We start from the raw sequence: 18,890 nt of genomic DNA on the forward strand, positions 1-18,890 counted from the left end.
CATACATACACACGTGCACACATTCATACACATAAAATAAAAGATCAAATTTTTAAGGTTTTTTTAATAAAAATACTTAAGTTTATTTAAAAGTAAATGTTCAAAGGCTCAAACACATACACAATCTAATGAGCAGTAAAAAGAAAAAGTATGTTCATCCTGTACATAACAAATTTCTCTGCCCAACTCCTACGCCTGTAATTGTTGTTGCTGCTGCTGTTGAGACAAGATCTCACATCTGTGTTCCAACTCCATATATAGCTGGAGATGACCCTGAACTTCTGATCGTCGTGCCTCCATCTCTCAAGTGCAGAGAATTATATGTTTATGTCATGGTTTTTCAACCCCCACATCATCCCAGGAAACTTGTTTTTCTCTATTTTTGCGTGCCATGTACAAATGGTAAGTTCATTACTCTGTATAAAAGTTATTCAAGAAATTCAGTATTGAGTTTCCTGGCAACTAAACAGTAATAATGCTAAACCCAAAAGACAGAATGCTGACTATTTTTACTTTGAGAGTCTTTCTGTTGCTGTTTTGATTTGTTTGGATGGTGGGGGTTTTGTTTGTTTGCTTGGTTGATTAGTTTTGGTCTGAGGTTTTTTCTTAATGCAAACTGACCTCTTCCTCTGTCTACTCATTAAGATCTTTTCTTAACTGATATTTGTTGCAAACAAATATTTTGTGGTGTTTTTCAAAGTAATTCTTCGTTGACATGTAGCGTTCGTGCACCTAAGTGCATAAACTATGATGTATCACATAGCTTGATAGTAAAGATACTAGGAACTCCCAGAACTTGGACCAGAATATTAGGAGCTCATTATAAGCCACTCTACATCCTGTGTCCAGGAATTATGTTCATTCCTCCCCTCATCCCATAACCAGGATAACCACTCTAACTGTGGGCACCTTGGACAAGCTTTCCTGGTTTCAAAGCTTCCTGTGAATGGAAGCTTTACCACGTTTCCACTGTATAGTTCCTCATACTGCTGTCCTAGCTGCTCTCTCACTCTCGTTGCTATGTGGCATTCCACTGGATCAATGCCCTGAAATTATTCTGTCTATTCTATCATTGGTGGATATTTGATCTGAGCCATTTCCAGGCCTCCATCATTATGGACTATGCCGCAATAGACAAGAACCAACATGTCTACTGGTGTACATAACATACATTTCTGTTATATAAACATGTAAAGAACATTGGCTGATTTTTTGACTAGCATTACGAATTTCATATGTGCAGATGAAACTTGTGCACACTTCGCAGCCTTGTGGAATTCCCAAACGTGTAAAACACTTTATTTCAATCTGTGTACCACTTTAACATTCTCTTTCAAGTCATGAATGCCAACAGGAACTTTTCCTTCAGTGTCCACCTTTGTGGTTGAATCATGTAACACCCTTCCCATCGAGGTCACCTATTTTATTTTGTTAAAGTAATGGGGAAGTTTCACTAACTTCAAAATTCCATAGACAGAAACAAAGCAGAGCAAGAGTAATTCATGAATTTCTATTGGCAGCACATGATGACACTCACAAAATATTAATTTAGCAAAACCACAGGCAAAATTCTTCTGATAGTGGAGGTAGCACTGTCGAAGCTGTGGGTTGGCTTTTCTGTGTGCACACACACACAATGCAATTGAAAAAGAGCAAGATATGTTCAGATCACTCATTTGATCTGAGCAAACCCATTCTCCTTAGAGTAATGACAACTTCACGGGTGCACACAACTATGGGCACAGCCTTCCAAAACAACCAACTAGCAGGTCTGTGATTTTCTCTTGCCAGGTAAGAGCTTCTGTTTCTCTAGTGGTCAGTGAGTGGTACCACTATGGCTCCTTGTGGCATTTTCCACCCAGACGATATTGTTTCCTTTAAAAAAAAATTAGTATTTAGTTTTTATTTATTGCAACTATACTCTGATTCCCTGGAGCTCATTCTCTTGCTGACTCGAAAGTTTGCTGCACAATTGCTTATGGCATTATCAGATTATCACATACAGATTTATAGCATAAAATGGACAACAAACTCCCTGTAAAAGTCCATCCAGAATGCTCACCAAATGTGCTTCCTGTCTTTCCAGCACCAGCTTCATGGGCACCTAATTCATAATTTCCTCCTGACCAACAGACTAACAACTCCGTCATGTCCGGGCTGAGTCATTGGTCACTGCCTATCTTTCTAATTATGTCAAGTCAAAGGTGTAACCATCCCAAATATTTCTCCCACCAGCAAAAAAAAAAAAAAAAAAAAAAAAAGCAAAGAACTATTCCTGCAAGGACACTTCACTCTTAACAGAGCACCTAGCATGCTGGTCTCAAAGAGGAGATAGCAGATCCATTGTTAAGCTACTGCTTGCATTTCCATACACCACTAGGTAAGACCACAGAAGGATCTGGACACACAAAATGGGAGGACACCTAACATTTTTCATCTAAAAGCTAATGTGATAAAATAAAATGAAAAATATATAATAAATACTAAATTTGATAGCACTCTGGGAGGTCAGGTATAAAACTGGCTAGTTCTGGGGAAATGAGAATATGTTCTCCCAAACTTAGTAAGACTATGGAAGTGTCTAGGCAGATCAAGACCCGGCTACACAAGAATCAGTCTAGTGCACAGATCCTTTTTATTTTTTTTTAATTTTCATTTTTTTACAATTTATTAATTTCATTTTTATGTCCCTATTGTAGCCCACTCCCTCATCTCCTCCAGGTCCCACCTTTCGTCTCTCTTCTCCCCCATCCCCTTCCCCTAGTCCACTGAAAGCTGGAGTCTTCCCCCACTGCCATCTGAACCTAGCTTATCAAGTCTCACCAAGACAAACTTTTAAAAGGCATCTTGTGGTTTATGTATTTGTGATTGAAATAAAGGCAATGTGAAGCATTTTCTGCAAGAGCAATCTGCGTTCCATTTTACATGCTTAATCAGATTATGTACACAGCGAAGTTGGGCAATAAAGAAAGCGTAACATCAGATCTGAGGCCGGAATATCCCAGGTTCGTAATTTCTCAATCATTTAGTTAGCGATGGACTGATCTGTTGAGATCTGCTTGATAATTTCTGCACTGACATCCCACCTTTCTTCCCTAGCTAGACTGGGTTACTGAGGGACAGGAAGTGTAAGTGTGCCCTTTATACATCATTCTGTATCTCTAATGCATGCTAAGCCCCTGGGCACAAAGTTCGAACGGAATTGAATCTGAATGATTGACTGACACCTCGCGACTTGATAGCTATTTTTGGAGAATAAGCACTTCCAGTGATACAAAGGAGAGAAGGAGAGCATGTCCTTGATTCCCGGTATTTGTAGGTACACATTTAATAAGACAGCCTCTCAAGGGCATCCCTCTCCACTTTGAAAATCACTTGGAAAATATTTGGCATGTGGTTTTGGAATCAGTATTTGACTTGAAGGGAAAATGCTAATAAGTTCTTTCGGATTCACTTTGTGGCTTTTTCATAGATCTATTATGCTGCCACCAAAAACACAACTACCTCACATTTTGGCAAAAAGCACCTGCGCATTGAATCAGCACACCCATCAACCTGACTCCACAGCTTCGCTGTTGCCCACCTCACTTGGTCTGCCGCTGTATTTATATGCAACAAATGCCACGAGGTCTACACTCTCCCAGCAATTCAGGTTTCCTGGACTGTACCTCACTTTGCTTTTTACTCTTCTTTGAAAACATCTCCCATATACTTCATCATCCATCATTTTCCAAAATGGGATATGAGCTCATCCACTATTCAGCCTCCTTAATGTTTTGCAGTTCCTCGGGGCTCTTGACTTTTCTATGTAAAACGTTGAGTAATACTTTAAACAGCATGGAAAAAGAAACCACCGTGTCATACAGAGCAACTGTGCCTGGAAGTGCCTGGCCAGTCTCATGCTCTTATTTAATCATCACAGCAACCCATGCTGCTACCCCTGCCCCTTTAAGAAGGACGAAATGCTGGATGGTAGCTCTGACTGGGGATTACCTAAAGGATGACCAAATGGCCGATTTGCCTAAGGTTCGCAGTGCCTCAGTTAATGTTACATTACTATGAAGAGACACCATGACCATAGCAACTCTTGCAAAGGAAAACATTTAATTCGGGCATGCTTACAGGTTCAGAGGTTTGATCCATTATCATCATGGAGGGAAGCATGGTGGCACACAGGCAGACACGGGGCTGGAGAAGGCACTGAGAGTTCAACATCTAGATGGGCAGACAGGAGGAAGAGAGAATGTCACTGGGCCTGGCTTGGGCTTCTAAAACCCCAAATCCCACCCCCTGTGACACACTTCCTCCAACAATGCCACACCTCCCAATAGTGCCACTCCCCATGAGCCTGTGGGGGCCATTTTCTCTTAAACCACCACACATAGTGTCCTGGGCTGCTAGGCCTCTGCTACCAGAACTGGAGCAGTTTCCAAAAATTAAAATAAAAAAATAAAAATAAATTGCAAAATTACTCTACACATTCACGCTGTGGTTTCCCCCCCCCCATCCCAACTGTGTCCTCATCAAATCGCAGGGTGCCTCCACTGCTGTGTGATTCAGCCAACTGTAGAGTTTTCCCAGAAGCCTTGGGGCCAAGAGGAGATGTAGAACATTTCTGGATAACGATAAACATGTTTAGGTTGTTGCCTAAAGTGCTGAAAGAATCTGACACTCACTTTGAGCCAAAACATTGTAAATATTTATTTTATTTTACTTATATGTATGTGTGTGTATATATGTGTACATGTACCTACAACTAACACATGAGCACTGGGAACAAATCTCTAGCCTTCTGCAAAAGCAGCAAGTTCTCTTAACTGCTGAGCCATTTCTTCAACCCACCCACCAGAACTCTTTACCCAAACTCCACACCCTGACTCCCTTGCAGTAGACAGATCTGGGTAGAAACTTGTTTTCTCACTTTCTGTCACAAGCACCCCCCTAACTGGTCACCCTAGAATTTACTGCTTCTTTCTTTTAGATCCCAACTTGTCCCATTTCCGGGCAATGTTGGGGCATTGTGGGAGATTATGAATGCAGGTTCATGAAGACGAAGCCTCTATTTCCTGCGAGTGGACAACTAGTCTACCCCTCACAACAAAGGGGGGAGAGGGTAGCTTGATGTTCTCACCATCAGGAGCTTTCCTACCTTCCTGCTCTAACTTGACCCAGCACCACCCACCATCGGCCTTGCTGTACAGTGAGCTGGGGCTGTATCCAGTGGGGGTGGGGGGGTGTCTAGATTAAGTGAGAAGCAGTCAATCTGACATTTAGGCCTGTCCCCACCTCTTTACGTAGAGTACCTTCGCTCCTGGACTTCTGATGGACTGTCTCTGAAGCCAGACACCCAAAGGTTGAGTTGTTTGATGAACAAATAACTACCCGCTGAATCCTTCTACTCTAAACACGTAAAACGGAACATGATGCATGGCTTTTCAGATGTGCAAGAAACTCCGGAGATTGTCACGTTTTCCCTAAGCATCTATTAACCAAGTCATCTCAGCCCAAGAGATGACCTCTCTGGGAACTCTGACAAGTGTAAATACTGACAGGCCCAGTGCTGACAATTCTGTGCATTCAAACAAGTCACCATCCCTCTGATGTCAACTGGCTCTCCAAAACTGTCAACCACAGGTTAACAAACTCCACTTCACTCCTTTCTGCTCCTGTACACTGCTAAAGAAGCGTCATTAAAGTCTCTCTTCCCAGCCTCGTCATTGCAATGTTTGTCTTACAAACATGAAGACTTGAGTTCAAACTCCAATAGCCCACATTTAAAAATAAAATAAAATATAAAATGGGCTCAATGGTGTCCGCTTATGATCCCAGCAGCTTCCTAGGGCTCACTGGGCTGGCCAGCCTCCCTATACAATGCATATCAGTAAGAGACCCTGTCTTTAAAAAAAAAAAAAATTATAGTGTATAAATGGTTCATGAAGAATGACAGCCAAGGCTGTCCCCTGGCCTTTACAGTCATGTTGACACACATGCAAGAGTATCACCACATATATGTACTCAAAGGTGTGTGAACATGCACACACACACATTCTCTCTCTCTCTCTCTCTCTCTCTCTCTCTCTCTCTTTAGTTTTTAAGAAGTTATCTCTGCCCACGGCCCTTGTGTCTTATTTTTTAAAGAGCTCGACGAAGTATGGAAAGCTCCCCTCAACTTTGGAGGGCCAAGTTGACAGTGTGAATAGTGGGGACTCTCTTACAGACTGTGTGGTAAGGAAAGGTCTAAGAGCCTAGGCTGCTGCAGCCCTGGGGGAGCAGCGCCACTGTGGAGGAGACGGACGCAGCCATGAATTCTGTGCCACTGGGGTAGACGGAGGAGTTATACAACCAAAGAAAACTGTCTGCTGAAAAGACTCCTCCAAGCCAGGCACCAGTTAGCTCGGGGGGGGGGGGGGGGGAGGCAGTCATCAAGAAAATGTCACCACACTTTCCTGTGGGGCTGGTATATCACTTTGAACACACACACACACACACACACACACACACACACACACACACACATCTGTCTCTTTGTTTGGTGGCATTAAAGATCATGCTGAAGAGCATCATCTGTATTTGAGACCTAGTCCTGGAATGTTGGTGTCAATTTCAATATATTGCTTATCCAACTTCAAATAATTTATAGAAAAAAAAATCTTTAAAGTCTGAAAAAATGTTGTGGTCTAGATTTTCTAACATTTACTTTTTTAAAAGAATTATCTTGATCATAGTAATTAATTTTCTTATGCTACATTAAAAGTGACAGTTTAAAATGTTGGACAGGAAGATGGGATTTAATGAAGGGCATCTTTCTCCACACTGACATGGATGTTAAGCTTTTTTTTTTTGGATTCTAATATGGTCTAATTACTTTAATTTAAAATTCTGGATATACATGTTTTATTCATGACTTCCTGCATGATTGGGAAAGTTTGTGCCGCTCCCCCAAAGCTCTAACTTTAGAAATAAAACAAATAATGAAGATATCACATTTTCCAAATGCTCAGATCGACGAGGCTTTTGAAAGACAGGATAATTGTGAATCAGAGCCTAATCAGTTGCTGTGAGATGCGTTTTTAATTATAACACTTCCCCTGATATGCTGGAGTTCTCAAGGTTAAGAGAGTGACCTCATATAAGATCCGTCTAAAAGGGTAGAAAGGTTTTTCCTTGGGGGTGATTTATTACCTTGAGTATTCAGACACTAAGTTGTCCTACCCAGGAAAATACGTCTTAGAAATCTTTCACACGTGCCCTAAATCCCAGGTAAGGAATATAAAGTTCTCCTTGTTTTTCTCCCACCACAATGGATTATTTATGCAATGGTAATGCTAACCTCTGAACCAAAATATTCACCTATGTCCGATGGGGAGGGGGAGGATCTCATTATCTAAAGTTGTTTACAAATTTTTCAAAACAACATTGAAGAGGTCGATGCTCAAATCATTGGTCGGTCCTTAGATTGCAGACTTCTGGATTAAAACGACCAGTTTTGTTTCAAGTGGCTGCGGAGAATAGAGATTTTCGTAGCTGGGGAATATACTTGTGCAGGGGGTCAGGAGCTGTCAGGATGTGATTCTGCTTGAGGTCAAGTTCAAACAAATTTTCTTTCAGAGTGAATGAAGAAGACATATATACACTGCTGCCCAACCCTCCTGCCTCAAATGTAGACTCACATGTACATACTCTAATTTCTTATACCTAAATAAGACTAGAAGAACTGTTACACTACAGAGCCAAACCAAAATGAGAATACTTTTTATTTCAACTTTCCTTTGAGTAAAAGAAATCAAACAAAAACCTGTGTTCTGCTTAGAAATGAGCACTAACATTATGGCCTCAGAAGAAGGTCTCTCTAAACTGATTCTAACAAAATTTTAAAACATTAACAGGGTCAAAGAAATGGCTTGGGGTGTGGGGGGAGGGAGGGGTATTTGCCACACAAGTGTGAAGATCTCAGTTTGAATACCCAAAACCACATAAGACCAGACCTGTTAGCGTGCTTCTGTAATCCAAGAACTCCAACTGCAAGATGAAAGCAAAGACTGGAGACTCCATAGACCAGCTAGCCTGGTCTACTCAAAAGTGAAGAAATAGCAAACAAACTGAAATTAAGGACTGACGCACTGTGTTGTGTTGTCCTCTGGCCAATACCACATATGTCATGATACATGTACTAGAACACACACACATATACACACACGCTGCACACCCTCTACACACACACCAAAGAGAATATTTTGAAACTCAGAACTTTCCGGTTCCTTAACATATGTGTGAGTGTGTCCATTTTACAAGCAATTAAACACAGAAGTAGGTATAGATGTATGAAATATGGTTCTGTTTCTACATTTTTATATCAGGTTTTCCTTTGTGGGGAATGTAAAAACCCTTGGGCTCATTCAAAAACAGCAAGCAAGACCCTAAAACAGGAGTTACTTGTAGGACAGTTGTCGTTAAAATGCTGCCCTAGAGGACTGAATTGCATGAGATCTGATTGCATTTAGTAGCCTGACACATCTGTGCTGAATCTGTGTCACTTCATCAGCATACAGGTTATCTTTTCTGTTCATATCAGAATAGGCTTGACTTCTAATTGAGAAACGTAGGCTTGCACCTCCTTGGTGTTCCTCCATCACACTCACAGTTCCAGCTCTTAGCAAGATCAACCAAGCCTTATACAGCATGTGTAAGGTAGCACCGGCCCTTGGTGATTTAGCTCTTGAGAATTGCTATCTATGAGACTGACATCTCTTCCACGGGAGATAAATGACAGAAGAGCCAATAGACTTACTGGAGATAAAAAATAATAATAATAACAGCTAGCATTTATTGAACAATTTTGAACTGCCAAAGCCAAAGCTAAACCCTGCCTGAGAGTTTTAACCTTTCCTTTAGCCATAGACAGCTGGATGAAGCAGCTGCTGTTTTTAACCCCACATTTACAGAAATCACGGCTCAATTGGGGTTATTTAGCTTGAGAAGTATCTGGAGCCATTTATTGATTGAGTCAAGACTTAACGCTCCTGAGAATGGGACGATGCTCAGTGGGAAATAGAGCTTATTGTACAAGCGTGAGAACCTGTGTTCATATCTCCAGCACCCATATAGGAAGCCATGTGCGACGATTCTAGGGGATCAGACTCCCTCTTCTGGCTTCCAAGGGTCCAGTCATGCACATGGTGAACATACATACATGCAGGCAAAACATTCATACACATAAAGTAAAAATTAAAATTTAAAAAAGAAAGCACTCCAAGCACTCCTTCAGTATACACACACATACACACATACACATACATGTACACTTATACGCCACTGATCTCATTTCTGTTACTGTGTAAAGCACTCAGACCAAAGGCAGGTTAGGGGAGAAAAGGTTACAACTCATCACTGCAGAGAAGTCAAAGCAGGAAGTCAAGGCAGCTGCTCACATCCCGTCTAAAAGCAGAGAGAGAACAAACGCACACGTGAAGAAAGTTCAACTAGCTTTTCGCTTATGCATAGCTCGGGTTCAGGGACCATCCCTTAAAACAGTGCCACGCACAGTGGGCCGGGTCTTCCCACATCAATTAACTAAGAACACCCCTCACAGTCTAACATAATGTAGACAGCCTCTTGCTGAGACTCTTCCCCCGGTGACTCTAGATTGTGTCAAGTTGACAATTAAATCTAGCAAGGGGGCGGTGGGAGGGACGTAAACTCTGAAGCCCATATTCTCGGACACACATTTAAAGCACACAGACACAGCTAAATCGCAACCAGATTCCCTCCCCTAAGGTCAGCATGCAAACTTCTAAAACAAACACCACCTCAGTGGGACAAAAATAAATCATGGCTGATATCACTGGCTTGTCATGACACCAAGCCTGACTTCCCCTACAATTGCCAAATCTGGCTATTTATGTTACAAATGCTGTTTTAACTCAAGACTCAAGGAAGGAAAACTGATTTAAAAGCCTGACTAATGTTTTTCCCATTTTATTATTTGCTGTGCACTGAAGCCAAGTTTATGTCCAGAATTTCTATGATGGACAATGAAAACACAGATAGGAATTGATAAGGATAGTGTAGAGCCAGTATCAACAATAGAATTTAAAAAGGCCGTGAAGCCATACTGACAACGTGTGCGATCTTACAGATACTGCTCGCCGCACTGTACACACAGATACATCTATGTACGCACCAGTGAGCTAACGGGGAATTGCAATTACGAATGTACCGGCATGCAAACAGAAGGCATCTGCTGCATGTGGCCAAAGGCCCAACTCTGCCAATGTTGTTGCAATGCAGGTGTGTGCTATTCTTTTCCAAGAGAAATCCTATGCCGTCAGCTCCAGCTTTTGTCGGCCTGTGCTACAAACACTGACTATGGTAGTGATTTAAGTTAATAAAAATCTGTGTCCTGCTTAAACATACCTAGAAAAATGGGGGGAAAAAATCCATACTAAAATAGAGATCATTTTATGTAACTAAAAGACATTTGTATTTGCTTATCAGAAACCTATCAGTCCATGTACATCATAGAATACATTACTATTACTTCTTGACACACAGGCTGAGCCTCACCAAATTGGTCAATAAGTATTTACTAAGCGCTCTCTATAAGCAAGGGATAAACACCATAAGGAACAACACCAAATTCGAAGAGCTAGCCACTGAGATCATGCCAGAGACAGCCCCTGTTCCACTTACGAGGGAACCCACTTGGACACTGAGCTGCCATGGGCTACATCTGAGCGGGGGTCTAGGTTATCTCGATGAATGGTCCTTGGTTGGAATATCAGTCTCAGAAAAGACCCCTGGGCCCAGATATTTTGGTTCCGTTGCTCTCCTTGTTGGAGCTCCTGTCTTCTCGAGGTCTTTCTATCTCCCCCTTCTTCCATAAGAGTCCCTGCACTCTGCCTAAAGTTTGGCTATGAGTCTCAGCATCTGCTTTGGTACCCTGCTAGGTAGAGTCTTTCAGAGGCCCTCTGTGGTAGGCTTCTGTCCTCCTCTCTGTTTTTTCCCTCTTCATATGTCTATCATATTTGCCTTTCTGAATGAGGATTGAGCATCTCACCCAGGGTTCTCCTTGTTGCTTAGCTTCCTTAGGTGTACAGATTTTAGTATGTTTTTCCTATATTATATGTCTAATATCCGCTTATAAGTGAGTATATACCATGTGTGTCTTTCTGCTCCTGGAATACCTCACTCATGATAATCTTTTCTAGTTCCTACCATTTGCCTGCAAATTTCATGATTTTCTTGTTTTTAATTGCTGAGTAGTGTTCCATTGTATAAGTGTAACACAAATGTAACCAGAATTTCTGTATCCATTCCTCAGTTGAAGAGCATCTGGGTTGTTTCCAGATTCTAGCTATTATGAATAAAGCTGCTATGAACATGGTTGAGCAAATGTCCTCATTGTGTACTTGAGCATATTTTGGATATATGCTTAGGAGTAGTATAGCTGAATCTTGAGGTAGTATAATCCCTAATTGTCTGAGAAAACACCAGATTGATTTCCAAAGTGGTTGTACAAGTTTACATTCCCACCAGCAGCCTTATCAGGCCACAGAGGAAGACAATGCAGTCAGTCCTGATGAGACCTGAAAGGCTAGAGTCAGAGGGAAGGGGAGGAAGACCTCCTCTATCAGTAGAATTGAAGAGAGGCATGGGAGGAGATAAAGGAGGAAGGATGGGATTGGGAAGGGATGAGGGAGGGGCCTACAGCTGGGACACAAAGTGAATAAACTGTAATTAATAAAAAAATTAATGATTTTTTAAAAAAGAAATACTAAATTCAGACAGGCCCTTTATTCTCCAAGCAATTTCTAGGGGATAAACCATCATTAAATATTACTGGATTTACTCTTAACATTAACTATTTGCTAATTCATCTGGATTTCTGTAGAAAGAAACAAGGCTGTTACCTCTTTGGACATTAGAGAAATCCACATAAGAATTGCCTTGAGATTACTCCCATCAGAATAGCTGTGATCAACAAAACAAAAAGAAAAACCTGTTACTCAAAGGATTAGAGCTACAGATCACTGTGTTAAGCAAAATAAGTCATACTCAGAAAGATAGATCTCTCATATCTTCTTTCCTCAGTGGAATCTAGAAAAGAAAAACAAAAGGACATTGAGGCCATTAGAAAGATGCTACAAGGGAATAGGAATGGGACAACAAGAGAGGGGAAGGGTAAGTATGAGAAAGAAGAAGTAAAATGAAAATACCTTATAGACATGTATGAAAATGACGTACTGAAACCCATCATCTTGGATACTATATAGTAAAAAATAAGACACAATGAAATAGAAGTTTCCAGATGATTTCTTCTCATGTGCTGTTCACTAAATTGTCGGGCACCAACCAGAACCCAACTATCCCACTATAGAAAGCCCTAGATATTCCAACACAGCTGAAGCATGAGAAAATGCCCTTAAATCCAATCTTATGAAGATAATAGCAGCCTTTAAAAAGTAAATGAATGAATCCCTTAAAGAAACACAGAAAAATAAAACCAAATGGGTGGAGGAAATGAATAATACTGTTCAAGACCCTAAAATAAAAATAGAAGCAATAAAGAAAACACAAACTAAGAGAATCCTGGAGAAGGAAAATCTATGTAACATAAAAGAACTACAGATGCAAGCATCACCAACAAAATGCAGGAGGTAGAGGAGAGAATCTCAGACATGGAAGATATGATAGAAAGAATTGATATATCAGTCAGAGAAAATGTTAAATCTAAAAAGTTACTGACACAAAACATCCAGGAAATTGGAGACAATATTAAAAAAGCAATCTTAAGAATAATAAGAATAGAATAAAGAGAAAATTCCCAGCTCAAGTTTCCAAAAAATATTTTCAACAAAGTCATAGAAGAAAATTTTCCTAACCAAAAAAAAGAGATGCCTATAAATGTACAAAAAATTTACAGAACATAAAATACATTGGACTAGAAAAGAAAGTGTCCCCACCACATAATAATCAAAATATTAAATGTGCAGAACAAAGAAAGAATATTAAAAGCTAAAAAGAAAAAAAGCCAGGGAAACCTATTAGAAGTATACTCAACTTCTCAACAGACACTCAAAAAGCCAGAAGGGCTTGGGCAGATGTCTTACAGACTCTAAGAGACCACAGACATCAGCCCGGACTACTATAGCCAGAAAAACTTTCAATCATCATAGATGGAGAAATTAAGATATTATATGACAAAACCAAATTTAAATAATATCCACAAATCCAGCCCCACAGAAAATAATAAAAGGAAAACTCCAATCCAAAGAGGCTAACTATAGCCAAGAAAGCATAGGAAATAAATAATTTCACACTAGTAAAACTAAAGGAAAGGAAGCACACACATACCAACCAACATCAAAATAACAGGAATTAACAATCATTCATCACTAATATTTCTCAATATCAATGGACTCAACTCCCTAATAAAAAGACACATGCTAACACAATGGATGTGCAAACAGGATCCATCATTCTGCTGCATACAAAAAATACACCTTAACAACAAAGGTAGATATTAGCTTAGAGTAAAGGGCTGGAAAAATATTTTCCAAACAAACAGACACAAGAAGCAAGCTGGATTAGCCATTCTAATATCTGACAAAATAGACTTTCAACCAAAATTAATCAAAATAGACAGGGAAGAACACTTCATACTCATCAAAGGAAAACTCCACAAAGATGATGTCTCAATTCTGAATATCTATGCTTCAAATGCAAGGGCACATACATTCATAAAAGAAACATTACTAAAACTTAAATCACACATCAAACCCCAAACATTATAGTGGGAGACTTCAACACCCCACACTCACCAATGGACAGGTCATCCAGACAGAAACTAAACAGTAAAATAATGAAACTAACCAACATTTGGACTCAAATGGACCTAACAGATATCTATAGAACATTTCACCCAAACACAAAGGAATATACCTTCTCAGCACCTCACAAAACCTTTTCCAAAACTGACCACATTCTTAGTCATACAGCAAGTCTCAACAGATACAAGAAAACTGAAATAACACCCTGTATTTTATCAGACCTCCATGGATTAAAGCTGGACTTCAACAACAACAAAAACAACAGAAAGTCTACAAACTCATGGAAACTGAACAACTCTCTACTGGATGACCATTGGATCAAGGAAGAAATAAAGACTTTCTAGAATTCAATGAAAATAAATGCACAACATACCTAAATTTATGGGACACAGTGAGTAGTGCTACAGGAAAGTTCATAGCACTAAGTGCCTTCATAAAGAAATTAGTGAGGTCTCCTAGCAACTTAACAGCACACCTGAAATCTCTAGAACAAAAAGAAGTAAACACACCCAAGAGAAATAGATGGCAGGAAATAATAAAACTGAAGGTGGAAATAAATAAAATAGAAACAAAGAAAATACAAAGAATCAACAAAACAAAGAGCTGGTTTTTTAAAAAAAATCAACAATATAGACAACCCCTTAGCCAAAATAACAAAAGGCAGTGAAAGAATATGAAAATTAACAAAATCAGAAATGAAAGGGGGGACATAACAACAGACACTAAGGAAATCCAAAGAATCATTAAGTCTTACCTATAGTCCACAAAATTGGAAGATATAAAATAAATGGACAATTTTCTCCATAGATACCACTTACCAAAGTTAAATCAAGATCAGATAAACAATCTAAATAGACCGACAACTCCTAAGAAAACAGAAGCAGGGCTGGAGAGATGGCTCAGAGGTTAAGAGCACTGGTTGCTCTTCCTGAGGTCCTGAGTTCAATTCCCAGCAACTACATGGTGGCTCACAACCATCTATAATGAAATCCGGTGCCCTCTGCTGGTGTGCAAGCAGAACACTGTATGCATAATAAATAAATTAATATTTGAAAAAGAAAATAGAAGTGGTCATTAAAAGTCTCCCAACAGGGGGAAAAAAAATCCCAAGCCAGATGGTTTTAGGGCAGAATTATACCAGACTTTCAAAGAAAAGCTAATACCAATACTCCTCAAGTTATTCCACAAAATAGAAACAGAAGGAACATTGTCAAATATATTTTATGAGGCCATAGCTACCCTGATAACTAAACCACACAAAGACTCAACAAAGAAAAAAAATTCAGACCAACTTTCCACATGAACATTGATGCAAAAAAATACTCAATAAAATACTCATAAATCAAATCCAAGAACATATCAAAAATATCATCCACCATGATCAAGTAGGCTTCATCCCAGAAAAGCAAGGATGGTTCAACATACAAAAATTTATCAATGTAATCCACCATATAAACAAACTGAAAGAAAAAGTACATGATCATCTCATTAGATGCTGAAAAAGCCTTTGACAAAATTCAACACCCTCTTATGATAAAAAGTCTTGGAGAGACTTGGGAGAAAAGGCACATACCTATATATAATAAAGGAAATATACAGCAAGCCAATAGTCAACATCAAGTTAAATATAAAGAAACTCAAAGCAATTCCTCTAAAATCAGGGACTACACAAGTCTGCCCACTCTCTCCATATCTATTCAATATAGTACTTGAAGTTTTAGTTAGAGCAATGAGACAACTAAAGGAGATCAAGGGGATACAAATTGGAAAAGAAGAAGTCAAAGTATTGCTATTCACAGTTAATATGATAGTTTATATAAGGGACCAAAAATTTTACCAGGGAACTTCTACAGATGATAAACATCTTAAGCCAAATGGCTGGATACAAAATTAACTCAAAAGAAATAGCAGCTCTTTTATTTACAAATTATAAACAAGCTGAGAAAGAAATTGGGAAAACAATACCCTTCACAATAGCCACAAATAAAACAAACTATCTTGGTGTAACTATAACCAAACAAGTGAAAGGCCTGTATGACATGAACTTCAAGTCATTGAAGAAAGAAATTAAAGAAGATATCAGAAAGATCTCCCATGCTCAGGGATTATAAGACTAACATAGTAAAAATGGCCAACTTACCAAAAGCAATCTACAGATTCAACACAATTCTCATCAAAATAGAAACACAATTCTTCACAGAGATTGAAAGAACAATACTCAACTTCATATGGGAAAAAAAAAAAAAACCGCAGGATAGCTAAAACACTCCTATATAATAAAGGTGCTTCAGGAGATATCACCATCTCTGATTTCAAGCTGTACTACAGAGCAATAGTAATAAAAACTGCACAGTATTGGCATAAAAACAAACAGATTGATCAATGGAATCAAACTGAAGACCTAGAAGTAAATCAACACATCTATGGACACTTGAATTTTGACAAAGAAGCCAAAAACGTATAATAGAAAGAGTATCTTCAACAGAAAGAGTATCTTCAACAAATGATGCTGGTCTAATTAGATGTCTGAGTGTGGAAGAATGCAAATATATCCATATCTATCACTCCGAACAAAGCTCAAGTCCAAGTGAAACAAAAACCTCAGCATAAAAACAGATACACCAAACCTGATAGAAGAGAACGTGGGGAAGAGCCTTGAACACATTGGCACAGGAGACAACTTCTTAAACAGAACACCAATAGCTCAGGCACTAAGATTAACGATTAATAAATGGGGCGTCATAAAACTGAAAAGCTTCTGTAAGGCAAAGAACACCATCACCAGGACAAAAAGGCAACCTACAGAACAGAAAAAGATCTTCACCAGCCCACATCTGAGTGAGGGCTTATATCCAAAATATATGAAGAACTCAAGAAATCAGACAACAAACCAAATAAATCAATTTAAAAATATGGTACAGATCTAAACAGAGAATTCTTGACAGAAAAATCTCTAATGACTGAGAAGCACTTTAAAGAAATGTCCAGCATACTTAGCCATCAGGGAAATGCAAATAAACAACAACTCTGAGGTTCTATCTTACACCTGTCAGAATGGCTAAGATCAAAAACTCAAGTGATAGCTCATGCTGATGAAAATGGGTCACATTTACACAATGGAATATTACTCGGCTATTAAAAACAATGACATCATGAAATTTTCAGGCAAATGTATTTAACTATAAAAAAAATCATCCTGAGTGAAGTAATCCAGACCCATAAAGACAAACATGGTATGTGTTCACTTATAAGTGGATAAAGTATAGTATTACCATGCTGCAGTCCACAGACCAAAGGAAGCTAAGTAGTAAGGAGTGCTCAAGGTGGGAACACATAAATTTCGATGAGAAGGAAAAGGAGAATAGACATCATGGGTGGATGGGAGAGGGAGTGAATCAGGGTGAGCAGTGGGAACCAGAACAGGAGGGATCAGGTGGGAGGAGGACAGAGGGAGAGCAGGTACTAGGAGAGACAACTGGAATGGGGGTGGGAGAAGCATCTTTGCAAGCTAGAAACCTAGGGCAGGGGAAATTCTCAGGAATCTACGAGGATGACCCTAATTAAGACTCCTAAAAATGGGGACTATGGAGCCGGAACTGTCTATCTACTGTAATCAGGCAAGACTTCCAGTGGAGAGATTGGGAAACCAACCCAGCCGCAAAACTTTGACCTACGATTTGTCCTGACGATAAGATATGCAGGGGTAAAAATGGAGTGGAAATTAAGGGAATGGCCAAGCAATGACTGATACAGCTTGAGACCCATGCTATAAGAGAGAGCCCACCCCTGACACTGTCAATGGTACTCTGCTATACTTGCAGACAGGAGTCTAGCACAACCATCATCAGAGAGGCTCTTACCAGGCAACTGATGGAAACAGATACTGAGACCCAAAGACAAGCATTAGGAGGAGCTTGGGGAATCCTTCAGAGGAAGGGGAGGAAAGATTGTAAGAGCAAGAAGGGTCAAGAACAACACAAGAAAACCTACAGAATCAACTAACCAGGGCTCATAGGAGCCCACAAAGACTGAACCACCAACCAGTGAGCATCTACGGGAAGACCTAGGCCCTCTGCACATATGTTATTATTTTGTAGCTTTGTCTTCATGTGGGACTCCTAACAACAGGAGCAAGATCAAAAGCTGTCTCTGACTCTGTTGCCTGCCTTTGGGACCCTTTCCCCATACTGGGCTGCTTTGTCTAACCTCAATAGGAAAAGATGCACCTCGTCTTATTACAACTTGATATGCCAAGGCTGGTTGATAGCCATGGGAGGCCTCTCCAGAAAAAGCTGTTTGTGACCCTTGTGACAAAGCTGTTTTCAGATGAGATCTGCAAGTGTTCCATCAAGAGAGTAACTAGAAATGGGCTTTACAAGGTTATACTTGGCCTCTGGTAGCTTCCTTATCCACCAGATTCTGCCAGATGTTTCCATGGCCATAAACTGACTCCATCATGTTCCTCACTGGGAGGGACTGAAACCCTCTTAAGCATTAAGTCAAAAATCTTTCACTTAGGTTGTTTCTTTCAAATGTTTAGGCATAGTGCCTCAGTTAGGGTTACTATCGCTGTGATAAAATTCCATGACCAAAAGCTGGCTGGGGAGGAAAGGGTTTATCTGACTTATACCTCCCTATGATAGTCCATTGTTAAAGGAAGTCAGGACAGGAACTCAAACAGGGCTGGAACCTGGAGACAGGGAGCTGACACGGAGGCCATAGAGAGGTGCTGCTTGCTGGCTTGCTCACCCTGCTTTCTTACAGAACTCAAGACCACCATACCAGGGGTGGTCCCACCTGCAATGGACTCAACATTCAACCACTACTGAGAAAGAGCCCTACAGGCTTGCTTACAACCTGATCTTACGGAGGCACTTTCTTAATTGAGGTTCCCTGCTCTCAGATTACTCTAGCTTGTACCAAGTTTACATAAAACTAACCAGCATACCTGTCTAGGAGAAAGTAACTTATACAGTGAGTAATAGGCTGGAAGGCAAAGCTCCAGGAAAGAAAGAAATCTAAAGAACTTTAGTGCAGCAGAGGCCGTTTCTTATAATGAAC

General features: G+C 39.9%; 1 pseudogene; it reads left to right on the forward strand.

Annotated features, from left to right (window-relative positions):
• Window positions 1-391: 391 nt before the first annotated feature.
• LOC129688082 (60S ribosomal protein L6-like) overlaps window positions 392-18,890 on the forward strand; it is a 38,267-nt pseudogene continuing 19,768 nt past the window's right edge.

This window comes from Psammomys obesus, unplaced genomic scaffold (assembly GCF_907164565.1).
Source record: "Psammomys obesus unplaced genomic scaffold, mPsaObe1.curated_primary_1811, whole genome shotgun sequence".
NCBI lineage: Eukaryota > Metazoa > Chordata > Mammalia > Rodentia > Muridae > Psammomys > Psammomys obesus.